This window comes from Ambystoma mexicanum, chromosome 10 (genome assembly GCF_040938575.1).
Source record: "Ambystoma mexicanum isolate Mex_15411 chromosome 10, UKY_AmexF1_1, whole genome shotgun sequence".
NCBI lineage: Eukaryota > Metazoa > Chordata > Amphibia > Caudata > Ambystomatidae > Ambystoma > Ambystoma mexicanum.
Window position 1 is genome coordinate 1,659,865,830 of NC_090932.1, and position 13,991 is coordinate 1,659,879,820.

Genomic DNA, 13,991 nt, shown 5'->3' on the forward strand with positions numbered 1-13,991 from the left:
AAAGAGAGAACTCACATCTGCGCAGCCCATTCACAAACCACAGACGTTTAAAAGGTGGGAAACCAAAAGAGCACAGAGAGGGAGAGAAAGGCGAGACACTGATGGGAGCGTTGGATGCAGCCGAGCTAAGGCAATGAAGTTGAAGAGAGTCCAGCACTATATGCGGGGAGCCTACAGAGGAAACCGGTGAGTTTCAGAGATCAGGAAACCTTGTGTGAAACTGACTGAGAGCGCTGTGAAGAAACCAGTGATTGTGAAAGTATACATTGTAACGGAGTGGTCGCGTGGGTCTGAAAGGAGCGGAACACATTCTGTCGGAAACTGTTCATTGAATTAACAATCACGTAACGTGTTAAATAACTGTTCTGAAAGGTTCCAATCTGCGAACTAGACATTTCAATGGTGTCACAAGAAGAAATCTTTATCGCCCAACTTTATAAAAAATATAAACCTATTTAAACATCAAATTGAAACAAAATAAAGCAAATGTTCTTTTCTGAATATGGTATTAAATGCAAATCAACCAATGGAAGGAAAAGACCACAAATTGAACTATCTGGGGGCAAGGAACCCCAGTATTTCTATTATGAACTACCTTAAACTTGGGGAAGGGAACCCCGGATTTTGATTCAAACTATTTCCCTTTGAGTCTATGGAGGACAATTTTGAGACTTTGTTATGAAACAATTTCACACTTGGGGAAGGGGGTTAAAAAGAAGCTGCAAGCTGGTAGACGCTCAGAACTTTGGGTTAAACACTGTTTTCGTTTCAATTGCTGACATCCCTACACATTGTATAGATTAGTTGTGAGGGGAAGGAAAGGTTTTGGACACAGACACATTCTTCAGTTGATCTCTTTGGCTCAGACTTTCCTTAGTTTTCCTTAGTTTTCTTTAGGTAGGGAAATCCCACTTTAGCATAGGGCAAGTTAGACCTTACACCGTCCTGACATTTATGTTGATAAAAGTGTTTTAATTGAAATTTGAATCTGTTATCTGCGCCCTTCTTCATGATGCCTTCGCACAGGTTCCTATTTGCAAAGACAGCCCAGTAAATATGCAAACCCAGTGTGCACATTCAGCACAGTAATGTTAATCCCAGAATGACCAGTGAGCATAGTATTGCTAGATTCCAGTATGGCCAGTTATCACATTAAGGGTGACTACAAAGATCCAGTTGGTCCATGAAGGTCTAACCCCATTATGTGTAGGTGGCTCGGGAAGGTCTAACCTCATTGTGTCCACTTGGCTCAGGAAACCATAACCCCATTATTTCCAGGTGGCTCAGGAAAGCCTAACCCCATTATGTCCAGGTGGCTCAGGAAAGCCTAACCCCATTATGTCCAGGTGGCTCAGGAAGGTCTAACTCCATTATGTCCAGGTGGCTCAGGAAGGTCTAACCTCATTGTGTTCAGTCAGCTCAGGAAAGCCTAACGCCATTATGTCCACTTGGCTCAGGAAAGCATAACCCCATTATGTCCAGGTGACCCAGGAAAGCCTAACCCCATTACGTCCAGTTGGCTCAGGAAAGCCTAACCCCACTGTGTCCAGTTGGTCCTGGAAAGCCTAATCCCATTATGTCCAGTTGGCTCAGTAAGGTCTAACCTCATTGTGTCCAGTTGGCTCAGGAAAAACGAACCCCATTTTGTCCAGTTGGCTCAGGAAAGCATAACCCCATTATGTCCATGTGGCTCAGGAAAGCCTAAACCCATTATGTCCAGTTCGCTCAGGAAGGTCTAACCTCATTGTGTCCAGTCGGCTCAGGAAAGCCTAACCCCATTATGTCCAGTTGGTCCAGGAAAGCCTAACCCCATTATGTCCAATTGGCTCAGGAAGGTCTAACCCCATTGTTTGTTTGTTTATTTATCTATAGCACGTGCCAGACCTGAAGGCATCCGAGCACATCCGGGCGTGTGTACAAGAATACTTTACAATTACACAAGAATAAGTTACAGATACACATTTCAAGTAGTTACAAGATTCACTGCTAAGGGAAAGATGGTTACACTACAGTTTGTGCACGGGGTAATATACAGTTTGTGCACATAGTAGAACACAGAGTTATATACACAGGTATTTGTACATGGAGATGTATACACAGTATCCGTTAGGCAAAAAGCATGGTGGATTAGGCTCTGATGGGGGATGCATTCACTCCAGATTAACAGATGGGTAAGACGTAGGTAGTCCTGGTGTCGGTCAGTTCCAGGTCATTTTCTTTAAACCATTTAATGCAGTTAAGTCTAAAGTATGAATAAGATTGGTCAGACCATAGCGAGGTAGGGAGGGAGTTCCACAGCTGGGCTGCTTTGACAAGGAAACTGTTACCTCCGACAGTGCTCAATTTGAAGGGGGGCACGACTAGCTGGTTGGTGTTTGCTACTCTGGTGGGTCTATTGGGAGTTCTTCTATGGAGCCTTTCTGTTAAGAATTTAGGGGCTAGGCCATTAATACATTTAAATGTTAGTGAAACTGTTTTAAGTTTAATGTCCACTGTGGAGAGCCAGTTGGATTGTCTTCTGATGTCTGAGATATGCTGTCTTTTTGGGATTCCTAAGGTGGCTCTAAGGGCATTATTCTGTAAGGTTTGGATTTTTTGCAACATATGTTTATTCAACCCTTTATATAGTGCATTACAATAGTCCAGTTTGGATAATACCAAAGCTCTTGATAAGGTAAGCCAGTTGGTGGTAGACAGGAATGGTTTTGCTGCTCTGATAAACTTGCAGGTGTATGCAGTGCTGGAAGCCATTGCACTCACTTGCTTTGATAGAGAGAGACAGGAGTCGAGGTAGAAGCCTAGTGTTTTCACCTCTTTAGCTACTTTAATGGTGTTGCCATCTATGACAAATGATGAGTAGTTATCGTTTAGTTTTTTGATATTTTGAGTATTCCCCAGTATGATGAGTTCCGTTTTGTCATCTCATTCAGGCATAGACCATGGCAGGCCATTCATGCTGAATGATGAGGTATATCCTATTCACCATTTGTCCATTTGGCTCAGGAAAGATTAACCCCATATGTCCAGTTGGCCCTGTAATGGCAGATTCCGCAATAACCCGATTGGTATGCCCAATGAGCATCAGCACGGTCATAGTGCACAGGCCTAGTACCACCACAGTGGCCATTGTTTGCTCCTCCACAGAAGATAAGCCCCCACGTTTGCTGCCATAAGAAGCACAGCCTCCTTGCTCTTGACTCAACCTGCACCCTCCTGCGCCCTCCATCATGTTGCGCCCCACTACCAGATCCCTCTGACACAATGCTGGGCTGCTCCTCCCCTTCTGTAAAAGGCACGCAAGTTGAAGTCTCCCCCACCCCCACTCTCCCTCCAGCCATTATTCAACTGGATTGGTCGTGGGGGCATGGGTGGGCCTAGGATTGGGTTTTGAAGCCAGAGGCATTGGTTGTGCTTGTGGAAAGGGGCCTGGTAACAGTCCCTGCTGTCCTTCAGCTAGGCTTGGGAGAGGAGATCAGAAGGGCCTGTCTGTCTGTAGAACCGGTACGGGCTAAAGGCTCTAAAATCACTGTGCATTGGTGTAAAACAAGCATTGTACTGGGTAAACTTGCTACAGTTTTAGGGTTTGAATACAAGCTCTCTGTAAAGCCCTCTTCTGCTACTAGGAGCTAGATCCAGACTATATCAAATACTAAAAGTTTGTCTAATGTTTCCCAGGAAACATCATACTTGAATGTAAAAGGCTCTGGTCTGTTGAGTCCTAAGCTTAAGGTTGACTGTTCAAAGGTAAACAGTCCGCCTTCCCCTGATATTACCCAGCCCCACTTTACATATTAAATACCCCCACTAATCCCATTGTCCACTCATGGCACCTGGTGATAGTTCCTTGAGATGTGCAGCAAGCACCTTGTAGAGGAGGGCGAAGCGACCGCTAATGGGCCCATGGGATCAGAGCTCACCCTCGAGTACCTTAAGACTAGATAGCTGCACCTTGAGGTGGATGGGGCGCGGGATTCTCTTACTCCAACACCAATCAATAAGGACAACTGAATGGTTTGGCAAAGGGAAGTCCGTTTAATGATAAGTACAAGACTGGGGAAACAACAGGAAATCTTCAGTGATGCAATCACCCGTCTCGATTCAACTTCCAAATTTTTCATTCAGACAGCAATAGTTATAGAAAATTATCGTCATCATTGACGTGTAACTCTCATGCATGTTTTGCAATGTCATGCAATTCTATTGGTTAAAAAGAAAAGTTAAGTACAGGTGCTATATCTGTATATGGTAATAGAGTGTGAGGATTGGATAACTCTTATCGGGTGGGCATCTAGACCCATCCCTCTACATCACTCATGCTAGACGTCACAACAAGTACAACGTCTCATTGGTTCTACTAACTATAGGACCCTAGATTATTTGGTCCATTATGATTGGGTCAGTTACACACCCAGGCATAAATCTCCACCATAATTAGCAGCATGCAGAATGTTCACCCAGATGTGGTGTGCCCCACGATTCACCCTGCCCCCCTTCCATCAATCAGTACTTTAGGGCTATGTGTCAATTAGTTGGCTGAGGTTGGCCTCAAAACTGTAGCTTCTTATTGGGAAAAGTTATGAGATCCTCTGGTTTTGGCTGACATCAGATGTTGGTACCTCTTTGTGTTTGGCTGGTCATGTGTTAGTACACCGTGAATCTGCTTCATTTTCCCTCTATTTGCGTATTTGATGCTCCCTTCGGCCTTGCCACCTGCTTGGGCCTCCTTAACTCGACCTTCATGGGGCAGGCTGCTATGCTCTGAAGTTTCGATTCTTCGAAGTTGCCACTCTTCTCCCTTCCTTAGGTTGACCTTGAATTCCCAGGCATTAGCTGCTTCTTGCTCAGTTTCGATTCCGCTCTTTCGTCTGGCTTTGTGCTGGTATATGAATCCTGGCCTGTTTGACCCCTACCATTCTGGGCTTAGTTCTGCTTTTGTAAAATGGATTCGCACTTGTATAATGTGCTACTTTGAGGTAGATATATAGTTGGTGCTTGCCACTTATATTCTTCTACTAAGCATAGCAAGCCATACTGTTTCCTTAGCTTCTTGCATTCCTAGCCTCTTTACAGGCATTAGCTAGTTGCAGATTTTCATCCTACTTCATGGTTACATTTCTTTATATTTCGACATTGTTTTTTCTTCCAAGTCCATTACATAATTATTCTTTACATTTCGTCTTAGCGTGTCATCTTTCGATTGTCGTTTACGTTCATCTCTACGTCTTTCCGGGCCCTTGTGTCGTCATCATTCGCCTTCAATGAATGCCCTTTGGGTTTCTTCTGGGAACATTTGTAAGTAGTCTTCATTTCGTGTCAGCTGCTGGTACGGTTGTCTCAATGGGTACCGTGCTGCCCATGGTTGTCTGGTTATTGGTACTTCAACAGGCATTGCTCCCCTGATGGGCACTGGGCAGAGCCCTAGTGCTGCTCTCTGTTGGTTTATTTGCTCCTCATACGTCACATTTCTTGGTGAGTATGTCCCTGGTACTTCAAAATGGGTGGCTTGAGTGCAGGCCATATCTGGGACCTCCTCTACACTCCCCCCTCTGTTGGTTCATCAACCAATTCTGCTTCCTCCTTTGGATTTGTATTGCTTGGTTCTTCTGTATCCATTTCTTCGTCTTCTGGGTTTGTACATGATGGTGTGAAGGAGTGTCTCTTTGGGGTCAAAATTATTATCACTCCTTTCAAACTTCCTTCTGTTTTTAAATGTCCGCCTTTGTTCCAGGTCATTAGCTGGCACTGTCCATTCGAGCTGAAATAGATCCATTTTCCTTCATACTTTCTTCGTTTTCTGGGATACACAAACTTTGTTCCTTCTGGCTCATATTCACTGCCTTCACAAAGTCTCTTATTTCTTCATCAGTCAGGTCTCTGGGCTTCCATCCTGGTTTGACATTGATCATGATTTTCATCCCTATGGCTTTCTTCGCAGTTTTCTGGCACTGTGAGATGATTATCTTGATATCACAAAATCCTAATGGTATCATCAGTAGCAGGGCTCCCAGGAATTTGAATATGTCTGTCATCCATTGTGGGACCCATGAGAATAGTGTTCCAAACCAGCTATCAACATCACCTTCATCAGTTTCATCGATCATCTGGTTCTGTATGATTGTCAGCATACTTATGGCTTCTGTTAAGGTCCCATTTCTATCATCATGTGACGGTATAAATGTGCAAAATGATTCTCCGATTTTTGCGCAAACACCTCCATCCATCGCTGTGATCATGTCAAGTACATATCTGTTCTGTAGAGTCATCAATCGGATTGCTCTTAGTTCTTCTTTAATCACAGTGAATCCTTGTATGGTGGTGTTGATGGTCTGTAATAATTCCCAACTGGTTATCTGCAGCCATTTGGTATTTACTTCAACTTGGATTCTTGGCATGAAGATTGTTGTAGACACTGATGAGGTGAGGCTGAAAAGCCTGTGCTCATACGGGATTGCATGGAATACTTCTTCTGATTTGGCAGAAAAGTAATTTTCTCTCTTCATTCGGGATACCACTTCTACAGATCTCCTTTTCCTTAGGTGGGCATCTGCTTTCGGGAAACTGTCAATATTCAGGTCACTTTTCGGGATCACTAGTGCAGGAACGTGGATGTTCACTATTGTGCATATGCCGCCCCAGTTTTTCGGCAGTCTTATGTATGCTTTGGATCCACACGCCCGGTAATGATCCATAATTACTGCGGTTTCGTGAGTCATTCCTGGAGCTTCATAGAATCATCCGCAGTTCTGATTCTCTCAGATCTTCTTTGTGCCATTGTTCCTGAAACACAATTTTGTGCTTTGCAGCAGCACTATCTGCAAGGGTCCTCCTCTGTCTTTGACCCATGTTAGTAATTTTGTGAGTTTTGGCCATAAAGGTTTGCACAGTTTTTGTGAGTTTTCTATTGCTTCCTTGCAGGCTCCAAGAACCATCCAAGCTCGGCAGATCACCACTCTCCCCATCCGTTTGGGAAACCACTATTTCCCCAAATCTGCATTTGGCCTCTGTTTTTCCAAATTTGAGCCACTTTGGGGTTTTTCCCTGGACGTTCAGTCTCGGGTTTATTTCCCATCTTATTCCTGCTCCTTTAACTTCAGGCTTTTCATACCTGATCACGTGATTCCTAGTGTAAGCTCTATTTCTTGTCCTAATGTCCTGGACGTAGCCATCTTCATCGGGCTAATCCGTTTCAGTTGCCCATATCAATGAGGCATACCTCCCCATGAACTGTCCTCTGGTGTTGCACATTGCTACGTGTGAAAGACAGTGGGCCTCATTCCGAGTACGGCGCTAACCAATGGCGCTATTAACGCCTTGGTTGACGCCGTACCCGGACCGGCAGTGCCTTGGTGGATGGCGGAATTACCGCCCCATTCCAAGGTTGGCGGGGCGGTAATTCCCCATTCACCAAGGCTCTTCCCCATTCCCAAATGAGCCCCCATAGGGCTCAATGGGAATGGGGAAGATGCAAATAACGGTGACCGTTCATTACGGTCACCGTTATTGGCTTGGAGGCCCCTTTGCGCCCTCGACTTTAACACCTGCTCAAAGCAAGCGTTAAGGGCGAGGGCGCAAAGGGAACTCGGAGTATGGCGGTAAGGGATTACCGCCACCGGTCTTGTTACCGGTGGCCGCTATCCCTTACCGCCATACTCGGAATGAGGCCCAGTGTGCTGTCGGGGCATCAATATCTACTGCTATGAAGATCTTGGATTTCCCCATGCTGTACGGTAGGAGTGCACAAACGAAACATTGTCCTTCTGATTTCCTTCTTCCAACTTCTTTCATGTGTTGGTACCAAATGTTGTTTCCTAGATGTGCTGTGCTGTCCAGGTAGTCGTTCATTGTTATCTTCATGTGTGCTTCTCTTGATTCTTAGTGTTTTCCTGTAGTTAGCTATAACTACATCTCTAAATGTGTTTGTGGGACTTTTCCTTGCTGGGGGTCTCTTGGGCAGGCTGGTTGGTGGAGCTGGTTTATTTATCTGCCTCGATGTGGTAGGTGGAGGTTTTGCAATTCTCTCCTTCTCCTCTTGCATTCTTTTCCTGCCCTCTATAAGTGCCTTTATCAACCACCAGCCTGTCACCGGCCTAGTGTATGGCTGCATCATGGGCCTGGTACTTGTTCCTTGTGTTGGAACCTTTGTGCTTGTCAATACAGTCTCTGTGGTTTTATTTTTCAGTTCCTCCTGTCAATTCTTCACTATAGCTATAAACGGGAATAAATGATCTATCAACATTTGTGTCCTTGTAGTGAATTCTCCCGTAGCCGCTTCTGTCTGCTTGAGGGCTTTTGCTATGTCTGCTTTAGTTGGCCTTTCACTTGGTTCTTTTCAGTTTCTTTCATTATTTACTGGGACGGGTTGTTCGGTAGGCAGTCTTGTTCTCTCTGTGGCCTTTGCTTGAGGTTCTGTTGCCGTTGACATTTGCCCTGGTCCGTGTGCATTCAGTGTGTGGATGCGTGTAGTTGTCAGTGCTATGTTTTCATCCATTCCATGCTGACCCTGTCTCCAGCCTTTTTCTTCATTTGTTACCACAAGTGTTTATGTGTCACTGTTAATTACATTCATTTTCAGTTATATTTCCTCGGGACTGGGATGACTATATAGGGTCTGGGGCTTTTGTGGGACTCGTGTGTACACCATCAGGTGGGTGAAATTGGAACGCTTCATGCACCAATAAAAAATATAGGTCCGATTGTTAAAGATAGCAAAATGATGATAAACGCAATGCATAAATACATAATAGTGCGGTAGGTTAAACAGCAGCATTTTCTTCCAGAGAAGCGAGGGCGCCCCTCTGCTTGTGGGAGGACCAGGTTACTGTTCTGGGCCCCCATCTCAATCATATGCTCTATGTCAATGTTATTGTTTTCCCCCAATTCGACATTATTCTCGAACAGTTTGTGTCATAAAGTGCCTGGTGCTTCAGAAGTGTCCCTCCTCTTGCGGGTGACGATTGCCTCTGGATACAGGATACAGTTCTCTTGCTAAACTATGGAAAAATAGATTAGACTAATGCTTTGGTGAGTCACCATTACTGTGCATGCTCGAAGTATGTAAGTTCCCAGTCTATCCCCCAAATCTGCTTCAGTCCTGAGGACATGCTGGACACTGTTCAATGTGAAGAAATGGAAAAATGGCAATCAAAACAAATAAAGGCGGATTTCTTGTCTCTGCTCCCTCGATCTGTCCCTTGGCGGAAAGATGAAGTGCTTGCCTCGGCTTCCTCGATCTGTCCCTCGGCGGAAGGTTTCACTGGAATCTCCTCATATAATCTCTCTGAAAGTTGGACAGCTCCACTTGCAGCATGATGTCATGGAAGAGCGTTCCCATCTGTGCAACGTTAGCTGGGTCTCTGATGAATGTGAGGATGTCAACCTCGATAGGGCTCCCCACCATTTCTGGAAAGTCAGTGACAAGGCGAAAGAGGACATTGTGCACCAGTCGGCTGCCCTCGGGTGACAGGAACATTTGTCCTGCCTTGCTGGGTTCTGGATCACAGGCCCTTCCCTTGACGTGAACAGTCCTTGCACTTTCCTGATGCGTGGATTGTGACTAAGTAACTGAGTTTATTCCACAGCTGGCTCAAATATTCAGAGTTTGCTGGATCTCGAATAAATGTGAGAGTGTCTGTGGTTCTCCCGACAATAGCTGGGCACTCCTCTATGATGCAAAAGAAAAGCGTATTGATGAGTTCATCTATAATCGCCTGCGGTGGAAGCATTTGTGTCCTTTTCGCTGTACTCAGGGTTGTATACGAATTGTTCGTATTACACCTGTTTGAATGACAATTGACCTTTTCACAATTGACCGAATTGTGAAGGTCAATTGTAACATATATGCGGGGGGAAATCCCCCGCAGCCCCCCACCCAACCCAAACCTCCCCAAAACCCCATATATATATATGTATATATTCAGTAAAAAAAACTTTGTTAAAGGGACGTTATGGTTAAGTTGCGATACTAAAAACCTATGAAATTCAGTGAAAAAACTTTGTTAAAGGGACGTTATGGTTCAAAGTAAAACCGAAAAACCACTGAAATTCGGCAGTTATGGTAACATAAGCAACCATAACTCGCGCCACCGTGCACTGCTAACACTAACACCCAGGACATCAAAGATGACATCACAAATGTCATTGATGACATCACTGATGACATCACATGTGCATTTACTTTTCATAAAAACTCTGTAGGAAGGATTCTTATAATGTTGACCAAAAACTGTCAAGGATCATTGGGATAAATATCATGAGCTAATTAGTGCATTAAGCAATGCATTGATATAAATAGCATTCTATTATGAAGTTCTATCCAGTATACTAAGCTACTCATGCAGACACATAGGCAGTGTGTGCAGCATACATGATGAAGGTGCCATATTCATAATCTTGCCATGTTGAATACTGAAATGATAACTGCTTTCTTATTAGAGTTTTGCGTACTGTGAAACATGTAATAAGTAGATAACAAAACCCACTTAATACATAATTATTACAGACAAAACACAAAGAGACAACAACACATACAAATATGAGTATATACAGGGACAGAGAAGTAAGCAAAAAAGCAGAAGTAGTAGCAGAAAGAGTTCATAACCTAACTGATTGTCTTTATGCAGAGAAACTATTGCTCTGTTTCAAAGCTGCTACTTACCATATGTATGTATCACATGATGTGACTGCACCCAAAGGAAAGGAGAGTGAGTATAATGTATACAAATATGAGCATATACAGGGAAGCGAACACAGATATCACTAATTTTTTTGCCTTACATTTTGGTCATTTTAAAAAAAAACTAATAGACGGATTTACCCCAAATTTGCAAAAGCACGCTTTTGGGACCAGGCCGCCGCTCCTGCCGCAAATTTGGTGTAAATCCGTCCAGCGGTTCGGGCTGTAGCCATGCGCAAAGTTTTTTCCCATTCAGTCTATGGGGAAAAAAAAAATTTTGGGACCCCCCCTATAACTTTTCCCCCCCTGGACGAATCCTCACCAAACTTTGCAAAAAAATTCAGAGTGGGCCATATACTTTGCAAAGTTTGGTGAGGATTCGTCGAGGGGGAGCGAAGTTATAAGCCGCCCAAAAAGTGCTCTTCCTATGGAAACAGCAACTTAACCATAACTAAACAGCCACTGCCGTGGCTGTGTAATATATATATATATATATATATATATATATATATATATATATATATATATATTACCAAAGCGAGATATATATATATATATATATACATATATATATATATATATATTACCAAAGCGAGATATATATATATATATATATATATATATATATATATATATATATATATTCAGTGAAAAAACTTTGTTAAAGGGACGTTATGGTTAAGTTGTGCTACTAAAAACCTATGAAATTCAGTGAAAAAACTTTGTTAAGGGACGCGCTAAGCCTAACACCCAGGACATCAAAGATGACATCACAAATGTCATTGATGACATCATTTTTTTTCACTGAATTTCATAGGTTTTTAGTAGCACAACTTAACCATAACGTCCCTTTAACAAAGTTTTTTTCACTGAATTTCATAGGTTTTTAGTAGCACAACTTAACCATAACGTCCCTTTAACAAAGTTTTTTCACTGAATTTCATAGGTTTTTAGTAGCAAAGCTTAACAATAGTAACTTTGACTTTATGTACATGTAATATGGAACATACTGAACCACTTCTACTGAATGTAATGTCCGCGAACATTTTTGATGTCTGCGGACATATTTGGACAACAGTACCACTACCTAAAAAGTCTGGGGGGAGGTATGTTTAATTGTTATATTACAACATGATAACATTAAAAAAATTCACAACGTAGCACACATACATATTATATGTAGTAATACATAATAAATGTAACCCATATATGTACCGCACTAACCATTCATTTAAATACAATATATTCTAAAATGGAATATACCAAGAGAAGATAAATAGGCTTCCAACATAATTACCTCACAGACACTCCCCAACTAAGACCAAGACCAGACCTACAGAGTACTCAGAACATACCTTACCTGAAATAGTAAGTGTACATCATTTTACTCATATCTTTATAAACTTTCTGTATTAGATTAAAAAAAAAATATTATATATATTTTTTTTTCTCACAGAAATGTCTAGTACTCTGGAATGGCTAGAGGAGCACTTCCCACATGATGAAATGTCAAAAAATAGTGAAGCAAATGGTACACACTTTACAATATAAACCATTTAATTGTTATTATTTTATATATATTTCACATATATATTTCTTTTTGTACAGAGCATATCAAAATAGAAAATATGTCTGAAGAAACTGTTATGGAAAACACGCTTGACAGCTTAAAAGAAAAAATTGATTTATTATTGAGCAATATTAATAATTTGAAAACTTTTGTTGAGGATCATTTTAAAACAAAAACCTCATACCATTGTCCCACATGTACTTGTCCCCCCTCACCATCTCCCAGTCAATTATCCCCAAACCCTCTCCATAATCCAAAACGTTTTGATGAGACGTCCATCCCTTCTTCACCTGATACCAATCATGTTGAAACCCCTAATTCTCCTGTTTTTGTTTCTGTTTCTGCCTCACCTTCTCTGTCATAAATTATTAATATATGTGAAATAAAGTTAAATTTTTATATTGTGTTGTAATTACTTCCCATTTTTTATTTTTTTAAAAACAATGTAGTTGTCCGCGGACAGCGCGGGTTTTCTGAAATGTTCGTAAATAACCGAAAATGGAGGTGTCCTGAAGAACACTATACCTGTCCGTACAGTTCGCTAGCAAGTTGAAATGGTTCTAAGAACACAAGCGGTGTCCTGAAATGTTCGTAATTAAACGAAAATGGAGGTGTCCTAAAATACCTGTCCGTACTGTTCGCTAGCAAGTTCAAACTGATCTAAGAACCAAATTGGTGTCCTGAAATGTTTGTAATTAAACGAAAATGGAGATGTCCTAAAGAACACTATACCTGTCCGTACTGTTCGAGATAGCATCCCTGGCTGCAGAACTGCCACCTGGTGCTGCACCTGCTTCAGCACCACCCCCACCCCCTCCACCACCACCACCTTCCCAAGGGCCTGAAGAGGGGAACAGGAGTGAGGATGCAGAGGAGGAAGAAGAGGACGACGAAAATGAGGTAGAGGAAATCCCTACTACCCGCACTAGACGTGAGTCTTGGGTGTGGCGGTTATTTTCTATTTATGGGAATGGTCCTAAGGCTCGTGAGAACCGTGTTATCTGCAATGAGTGCAAAATGATACTCAGTCGCGGAAAGCACGGTTCGTACAGCTTTGGGACCACGACCATGAAGCGACACCTGAGGTCATTTCACTCTGGGGCTATTCGCAAGGTTGTACCTTGCGAAGAACGTAGTACATTGATTTCCTCTACTTCATCCTCTGTTTCTGATCCTGTCACCACAAGGACCACCTCTGTGGGACAGTGTCTTCCGCAAGCTGCCTCACAGGCCATACAGAATTCTGATGACCCTTACCTTTCGAGGGTCACAGTTGTATGTATGTACTGTGACACAGTACTCTGCAGGGGGGAGCGACTTCGGAGTGCTTTTGAGACTATCGTCTCAGAGCACGAGAAGACCTGCTCACTACCCAAATAAAACCCACTCTACATCTTCCTCTCTCAGCTCGCCCTTTCTTATCCCTGTGGTTGGTGTCCAAACCCTTTACCCTCCTTTCCCCTCATCTCATAGTGTGTTGTGTCTAAAAAAAACAAAAATACAAAATTACAAAAATCAAAAAAAATAAGTCTCTTTTCAGAGCCGCCTTTCACATTAAAACACAGAAGTGAAGATAAATAAAGCAGGGCCTTTTGTATTTCTTAAAAGTCAGCGGACAGTTCCCGGACATTAAAAAAATTGGGGTGCCACCCTATTGTTACCATTGCCTTTTTCTCTGGGAGAAAGTGGTGGCTCTGAAAAGAGCCTTTGGGAGGTGTTTGTATGTGAAAAATTATAAATACTTAACAC